Source organism: Cydia amplana, chromosome 7 (assembly GCF_948474715.1).
Source record: "Cydia amplana chromosome 7, ilCydAmpl1.1, whole genome shotgun sequence".
NCBI lineage: Eukaryota > Metazoa > Arthropoda > Insecta > Lepidoptera > Tortricidae > Cydia > Cydia amplana.
Window position 1 is genome coordinate 16,988,261 of NC_086075.1, and position 8,922 is coordinate 16,997,182.

Genomic DNA, 8,922 nt, shown 5'->3' on the forward strand with positions numbered 1-8,922 from the left:
CAGGTAAATCTGAAAGCTTTAACTAATATTTTGACAATAATATAATGCCATAAGGTTGCCATACAAGTAGTTTAGTTTTAAAAACAGAAACTGAACTGTTCAACTTAAATGCCTTTGAAAAGCACAACAAGTTAAATATAATTTAATATTGTGAATATAACAATTAAATTACCTCGGGTAAAATCGATCTCAAAATGAACATTCCTCCCTTGAGTTAACGCTCACATTTGAATGTGATGGTTCGAGAGGAGTTCATTTTAAGTTGGTTTTACTAGGATAAAGCTGTGGCATAAACGTAGTTAGGTAACTTAATTAAAATATTCAGATTATCAAGGAAGTCTATTAATATCTGACAAGGAATAATTTGATGTTTGACATGTTCATATCTTTACCTATTATGTCATTATTTGGTAGACAAGTTTAGGTAAATTTACTCAATGTGTATAGGAATAAAATACAAAAATGTATTGTGCTTTTTATATTATTTATTTATTGCTGTTATTTTGTAACAATATAAAAAATCTCCAATCAACTTAAGTCGTTCTATTATTTCCCTAGATATTTTTACATCATAAATATATGAAATGACGAGTCTATATTTCAGTATGAAACATAGACGCTTTATGTACTACTAACAATCAAAATAAACTGTTGGCTTTGTGAAAACGACTCGGTGTTTTCTTTTAAAATAATTTCTCAAAATATGAAACTATTAATCATTTCATATATGTAGGTATATATAAAATGCCACTACTAAAGTATTTTTTTAAATTATAATTTTTTTAGATTAAAAGATAATTGATTAGATACAGTGTACCTAGTTTACATTTTGGTCGGCTGTTCTCAGAACATGTTTGCAGATGTATTCAATGAATTTACCCTAGCGGTAAATTCGTTGGCGCTCGCGGGCACTGGTGTCATGTTCCGGTCGTCATTAGCGACCGATTAGGTACTATTGGCACCGTGCGAAGTCGGTGGAGGGGGAAGTGGCGCTGATCGTCACAAACACAGGTAATCTTATGGAATGTCCGACATTAGTACTAGCGGCAGCCGCTTGAACTAATTTTACTCCATAAGATTTAACGTAGATAGTCTGAGAAAATGAGGGCAGCACCAGTCGTGCACATTGGTCCTTAGGACAATTCCTTCAAGATCAAGTCTCTCCGTCATAGAAAATGACATGTCGGACGCCTTGGCACGGCCCGGTCTAGCGTGAGTCATCTTTTATCATGTGGTTAATAACTGTCTAGGAATTCAAAAAAGTCTGTAGGCTGTGTCTGTTTATGTTTCATTGTGGTTAATATTAAATAAGTATTTAATCCGCTGTTTGTTTTGAAATCGCTATCTGCGTTAAGCTTTTTGCGTTAATAAATATTTTAAATCGATTTGCATTACCACCATACCACCCAATACCATAGAATAAATAATAGTACTAAGTACAGAAGACTCACTCTCTAACAAAACGCGTCTGTTACGATCAGCACAGATATGGCCGCTAGGTGGCGATAGCGCCACGCGCGGCTTATGGCTTTCCCCAAAATTGGGGCCGAACGGATGTACTTTTAGCTACCTGTAGCAAAGCGACGAAATCGCGGAGTGAGACACGCCTGTCAATACGATGGCGGCGCCTTTCGCAATTATAATAGCAAAAACTTTTTCTTTGGTATTAATTTAACAGATTTGGAGCGATGAATAGTAATAGATAATACAATTACTTAACACACAAATCAAATAATATTTATTAAACATTTTACGGCCTCGGCCACTGAAGGACGTGGTAACTTTTCCATTAGTATACGAGTATAACATCTATTTCAGTTTATAATAGTTGTAATTATTATAAACTGAAATAGAACTCATTTAATAGAAATAAAAGATTTATTAATAAATATTATTAGAAGTAGGTAATACAATTAGAACACAAATCAAATAATTTTTGAAGTGAAAACTTCTTTAGCGGCGCTGGGCACTTTTTGAGGTGGGGAAAAAATGATAAATTCGAGACAGCGTAAGGCGATCACGTGACCGTAAGGGGCGTTAGGTGGCCACTCATAATTTAAATGGCATTTAAATCAATAAAGAAAAACTCAATTTTATTTGACATTTATGTTGCGAACTCCTTTTCAAGACTCTTTACCTATGTTCAAATAATTTGACTTTGTCATGGCAGTATGTAAATAAACATGTCAATGAAAAAGTGTGATCTTATTTGAGAATGATAATAATGTAATATAATAAATGAATGGAATACCTCCGCTAAAAGTATGTATCGTGTTACCGGGCGTCGGTAACATAGTGAGGTAAGTTTTCACTTCTATCGGCACTCCCGGAGTGCAACCGTTGTTGCTTGTTATTAAACATTTTACGGCCTCGGCCACTGAAGGACGTGGTCACTTTTAGTATATAATATTTAATATAATATATTAGTATATACCTAACATCTATTTAATATAATATATTAGTATATACGTAACATCTATTTCAGTTTATAATAGTTGTAATTATTAGAAGTAGGTAATCGGTTTAATTATTTTGAACTCCTAATTAACACTTTGTGATTTAATTTCCCTTAAGAAACTCCTTATGATGTAGGTAAAAGGGCGGTCTGGTTGGACTGGCCTACTAATTATAAGCCGCAAAGGAAACCAATACCAACAATCCTTTAAGACATTATTCAAACTTTTTTAGAAGAGTAAATTTACTCTTTTGATGGTTATTCAGGGATGTTGCGGATGCAGATTTTTTGTCATCCACGGATGCGGATGCGGATATTTAAAGGCTCACATTCGCGGATGCGGATGTCAAGATTAGGTACGTACTTAGAAAACGTCAAATATTAAATTTTTAGTATTTTTTTATTAAAAAAAAACGAAACGATTAGTATTTGAGCAAAAATATAGGTGCGTTATATTTAATAAACAGTAACTTGGCCGACTTTTCTGGATCTAGACGATTTCGTTATAGGTAATGACGAAATTACCTAGCACTTACGCCGCCGCTAAGACGTTCCTGTACCGACTTGTTCGACATCCGCATCCGCATAAGCTCCGCATCGATTTTATGCGAATGCGGATGCAGATGCGGATGTTGAAAATAATGCGGAAGTTCCGCGGTTGCGGATGCGGATGAGGATGCTCGCAACATCCCTGGTTATTATACTTATACAATCTCGGTTGAGGGCTCTGTTGGATTCAAGTTACGGATTGTTTCCGAATTGCGTGTCAAAATAGAAGCCGCGTAGCCGCGGGGATCGAAATGTTTTTGTACTTACTAATCCTTTTTGATCTTTAACTTTAACACATATCAGTGAAAGAATAAGGATGTCAAATGGCGCTCTAAAATTATTAACTAGTAGTTCGCCCCGAACTGAGAACTCGCGGTTAACCAAAAATTATATAGCGATTGACTTTGTTGCACCTACTTAGGTACTCGTATAGTGCGACATAAAATAATAGAAAATAAATGAGGGCGCCACTTTCTACGTACCTGTCACATTTTTGACGTAAAATGCTTACACATGACAACAATTTAGTATGGACATTTTTAAGTTCCATTTTATTTAATTTCTACTATTTTATGTCGCTCTATAGGCGGCAATGGATCAAAGATCGCGTGGATTTATTGCAAGGTCTGTGGAGCCCTTAACTGATTGATTTAAGCAAAGAGTAGTATGTATAATATAGTTGGCCAAGCAGATCTTGTCAGTAGAAAAAATGTAGGCGCGAAGGGATATGGTCTCATAGAAAATTTGAGTTTCGCGCCTTTTTCTACTGACAAGATTTGCTTTTTTGCATCAATTTTGAAGCGCCATTTACAAGTTTAGCGTTAAGTTATTACTAAAAAATAGCGCCATCTATATTTAGATGGCGCTATTTTTTCGAATAAAGGGCTTCGTATACGGCTGTCCCTCCCCTGGATTTAAGTCACCACCATAGAGATTAAAATAAACTGTATCTGTGCTAAGCCGAAATATTTCTTGTCAAATGTCACATACATATATTATGTTTATTCTATTTTATTTTTATCTTGCTAATTATTTCAAAATGGTAAATTTAAAAACGATATTATGAAAGTGTAAGTCGAGCACTTTCATTTGATACTAAACTCGACCATGTTTCTTGCAAAAAATTGACCAGAATAGCAAGACCCCTCACAAACAGCTTTTTGGCCTTCTAAGCTCTTCTAGCTCAATAACCTCTTGATCGGGCCTGCTCATAATTTAATGACTAAAATATAATGCCCTCGACTACACGTTTACCCAATTTCATTTAAATTAGAACAAATTTACTTAAGTTATTGAGTATCAAACTATCTTCTGACAGTTCAGCTTAAAAACATCGAAATGCCGAGACGTGCCGCTAGCCAGCCGCGTGTTCAAAGTCGAATGTAAGAACTTCGCTTCGCTTCGCTCGCTCGTTCGATTATGTGTCGAAAGCTGGCAGTACATTTACTGTGACCACAAAATTTACTTTGACAATCTGCTTCTATACTAAATTCTCTTTGGTATTAGAATATCTAGGTACCGTAAAACCACCCAACTGTAGTTTAACATCTCTCACCTTCGGCCCAAAACGAACTGTATGACTGTAATTTGTGTTCGCCAATTCTAAGACGTAAAATTTTCATAAATGACGAACAAACTTAGAAAAAAACCCGAAAACAACATCGTATGGTTAATAGGCATTTTACTTATTAAACTTGTGGACCATATAGTTGTAGTATTGGAGTATAGTTGCAAAGTTTTACTTTATTTAAATCCAGTCCAATTTAATCATTATGAAAATAAAAGTTTGTTTTGACTGTGCAGTTGTAATGTTACAAATTGCATAGCTAATACAGTATAACCTACATAGTATAAGTATAGTATGAGGGCAGAGGAAGCGCCTCACTAAAAGAGCACGTAAAGTTCAGTTGCAGAGTACCGTAAAACGGGGTGAGTAGGTTTCGCGGGGAGAGGTGGGTTATGAAATAGGGAGAGAAGGTTTGAGAGGGGGGTGAGAAGGGATTTTAATGCTACTGCTACAAAAATAATGTATTCCAATTTAAAATGGAGCTATAGTAATACGTATAATAAAAAAGATCGATCCAACAATCTTCCAAAATCACCTTTGTATGAAAACCCCTCTCACCCCAAATACGAGGCACTACGGGGTGAGGTGGGTTTTCCTCTTTATCGTCAAAGTTATCAAATGGAACTACTCAAAATAAAATAAAAACTAAAATACAAACGTCCGGAACAGTTATTATATACACCATTCAGTTTTCATATTTAAAAATAAAATGTTATATAGGTTTGAATTTCAGTTTTGACCCTACTTACCCCATTTTACGGTATCACGAAGTGGCAGTATAGGTATACGCAGTACAAACCGGCCGAATACTAAATGAAAAAATTAGTTTCACCTTTAGTTTCAGGTTTAAACCAACGGTCGAGTCCCTCAACTCTATACTTGAATCCCGGGGAAGGACAGACATATCACGGAAATCATTATTAGGTATACACAGACAAAGTACTATAGTAGACAGAAACTAGTATTTCAATCAATAGCTATTCAATATTAATAAATTACCTACCTAGTTTTAATTTGATACGCACATTGAATTTCTTATCTAAAAGCTCTCCTTATCTTAGATTTGGAAAACATTGCTCTGTATTTAATATATCGGCTTCCAAACATTCCTAGAGCCATGTTTTCATTCCATTACCGTTTATTTACAGAAATTTCCATTATACTTCCAGCCTCAAGCGGAAATGGAAACGCTCTCGTTGATATTGAATTAACATAGATTGTAGTAGCGGCCCGTTCAGTGTTATTTCAGCTTTGGCCGAGAACGCCCGTTTCGCTCCTCGCTTATGTTTGGGATATATCTGTACCATCTGCTAAGCCTTTATAATAGGTACAACAGAACACGATTGAATTAAATTAAATGGAATTATACCCATAACTTTTTCAAGTTATATAAATAATTTTAACGAACTTTGGAAAGTTACCTGTGATTAAAATATTCATTTATTAAATATCTTGGTGTTTCATATCGAAGATTAGTCGGTGGAGCAAATATGGTGAGTCCTTTGATAACTTTTAATTGGATATCGTTTCCGATTGCTGATGGATTCTAGTGGCTCCTCTACACGATGGGCCAGCGCCGGCCACTCCAAGGGACGCAGCCATGCGGTAGAATGAGATAGCAGTATCACTTGCTCCCTCTACCGCATAAATGCGTCCCTTGGAGTGGCCGGCGCTGGCCCATCATGTAGAGGAGCCACACCATGGCTCCCCTCCATCCCTATGGCTCCTCAGGAGCCATAGGGATGGTTGTTTCCTCCGGGAGTTCAGTGTGGTTGTGTGCCTTGGGGGTTTATTCTCTAGTTTTTTGAGGGAATTTAATTTGTTTTGTGTTGTAGTTCACCTACAATGACCCCTTGGTCAGGTATATCACCGTCGTCTGACGGATAATAGAATAATACGCACAATCTGGTTCAACTTTTTTGCAGCTAAAAATATATCTAATTTCGAATGGAAAATTTTGTTTGCATTGCGTTACGCTCAACCAGAGACTAGTAAATATTCAAGAAGCCGTACAACACCGCGTTTCTCGCGTGCCTTTCGTAAAATCCGACTTTCCTGATCGCCATCATACGTACAAAAGCTACTTTTCGTGACTATAACGGCGATCAGTCAAGTCCAATTTTACGTTTCAAAATTTAAAAAAAAGCAGCAGGATGGCAGTTTGAATACGACGTTTTATTACCAGCATTGACGATTCTCGCGGCACGGGGTTAATTCAGTTAATTGTAAGTCTTCTTTATGTACTAGACCCTGGCTGAGCACATCACGCGTACCAATGAAGTAAAACCCATTATGCAAAATGATAAACATGACTTGATTGTGTGTGTTAGAGATGGGTGAATATGGAGTTTGCCGAATACGAATAATTTGGCAGAATGTTCGGTTCGTCTGTATCGTGTATCATAAAAAAACTATTTGAAAACGCTTCAATTACATTAGCAGCTAAAAGTAAATCGCTATCTAGGAAATTCCCTAGCTGCCTAGAAACAAACAGGTCAAAGGCAAGGGACTCGCAATCAAAACATCCTAAGGGGAATCCTTATCTCATAATGTATTTGACAACGGGAAAATGTAACCTGAGGGAAAAGAGTACTTATTAAGTTATGGTGAGACTTCTACAGTGTTTGGGGTGGAAACGCTGGGGCCGTGGGGACCTAGCGCGCGTAACCTCTATAAGGAGCTGTCAAAGCGCCTTATAGCTTCTGGTGACCAGAGGGCTGGCCAATATTTTGCCCAGCGGATCAGCATTGCCATCCAGCGGGGCAATGCGGCCAGCCTTCTGGGTACTAGGGTGGGTCACTTATGTATGGAGAAAAAAAAAGTATTAGTTATCCTTCGGGCACAGTTACAAAAAGTTGCGTAATAATGCCAATAAACAGTGTTTCAAATTATTCTGTAATCGAAATTCATTTTCTGCCTCCGGATCCATTTCAAAGTTTTCATATAAATATTGTTATATTTTGTATGGTCTGCGGAGTATACAGTGTGTAAATCCAATACGGGCGAATATTTAAACGGTGGTTAGCATAGGACCTAAAAAGTATATTGAGATAGATTTTACTTAGAAATGCATTGAAAATTTTAACCATACAAAATAATTCGGCCCGCAATGTAATACACCACACAAGTTACGGGATACGAGCTTTTTAAAGTAACTGTCAACGCTTGTTGGCAGTTACTATAAAAAGCTCGTATCTAGTAATGTCATGTCATCTTCTGTTTCTTAATGTTTGCAGTACATTGCTGCTCGGTACATGTGGAAAAAATTAATCACGGGGTCATAATTAAGTGTAACTTAAAAAAACATTTTAATTAATGATAAGACGGGTAAATTCTATATCTGGTTTAATTTATTGCCCGTATTAGACTTACACACTGTATTTATGTATCGTCTCTTTATTCAAACTTTAGCTAAAAAGTTATACCATTATTACTAATAATAGTATAACCTTTACCATGCTATTTCGAGCTAATAATTTATTAGCTCGAAATAGCATGGTGAAGGTTCAGAGCCATAAATAAATAAAAAAGTACTCAAAAAGAAACTTTTTTTTTTCACAATGTCCATACATTTAACAAGAATTTTAACTAAAATCCGGAGGCAGTAAAATTAAAGCTAAAAATAAAAAATACGTGCAATAATTGATTACCAAATGGCACCTTTTTTTAACTGTGCCCCCTAATAAATAAAAAAAAAGTAAAAATGACCCACCCTACTGGGTACCCTACCGAGCGACCACGACCTAGGCCAAATTTTTTATTTATAAGGTTTTATTTTAAGTGTTTTGGTAATTACCTATTTAGAAATAATAAAAATAAGTATTTTCCGAATATTCGGCAATTTAACTCAACAATTCGGCCGAATACGAACATCGGAAAACTTGGTGAATATTCGGCTCATCTCTTGTGCGTGTGAATAACGTATTTAAACTCAATTTTCGTTTCTGAATGCGGTCCTTTGGGTTCACAACTTCAGTAATGACAGCATCGGGTCTCAAGGCGTATCAAGTGATGCAATAAAACATATAGGAGTTGACGTACACTAGAGTAGAAATAGGGGAATTGGTGTGGAACTAATTCCTACAAAGGGTAGTGTTGTTGTTTCTGTAATCTAAGAAAATGTTAGCATGCAAATGTTTTTTCTTTGGCTTTATTGTTGTAAAATGAGGATCATATAGTGGCAACCTTTTTTTATACCACGTCGGTGGCAGACAAGCCTACGGCTCGCCTGATGGTAAGCGGTCACCGTAGCATATGGAGGCCTGACACTCTAGGGATATTATATGCGTATTGCAGACCCTTTAAAAACCTGTACATTCCTTTTTTGAAGAACCCCATACTGTAGCCTCAC